Genomic DNA, 624 nt, shown 5'->3' on the forward strand with positions numbered 1-624 from the left:
CACTGAGACAATTACAATAATGCGCTCACCATCTTCCTTACACTAAAAACTGCGCTTCCGAAATCAGCAGGTCAACGCAGGTCATCAACCCTTCGAGCAGTCATCCCATCAACTATGGATCGTTCACCTCCCTTCCCCCCCCCACCTTCCCCTCCCTAGAGAAAGGGCCGATGTTGGAGATGTGGAGAGAGGGGTGGGGGGTTTTAGGAGGAAGAGCAGAAATATAAAAAAGGGGGAAGGAAAAAAAGGAGAATCTCCTTCTTTTTCTTTTTCCCCAAAAAAGGCTTCTTCCTTCCCGGGTTGGGGAGCTTCCCTTTTCCCCCGGCCCGCCCCCTGGGCAGCCCCGCCTTCCTCTCCCTTCTCCTATCCCTCCCTCTCTCCTTTTCCCCTCTTTTCCCTCTTTTCCCCTTTTTTTGGAAAAAGGGGGAAGGGAAAAATTTTCCCCAAAAAAGGGGTAAGGGAGACAAAAGATAATCCAAAAAAATTTTAAAAACCCCGCCACAAAACCGTGCAAAAAAACCCCTCCTGGGCCCACTTCTCCAAGGAAGGGGTATAACAATACCTTGGGGTGCAATTCCTTCCTCCGGTGGGGTGGGGGGGGGGTTTGGTGGTTGTTTTTGTGTT

This window comes from Penaeus monodon, chromosome 31 (assembly GCF_015228065.2).
Source record: "Penaeus monodon isolate SGIC_2016 chromosome 31, NSTDA_Pmon_1, whole genome shotgun sequence".
NCBI lineage: Eukaryota > Metazoa > Arthropoda > Malacostraca > Decapoda > Penaeidae > Penaeus > Penaeus monodon.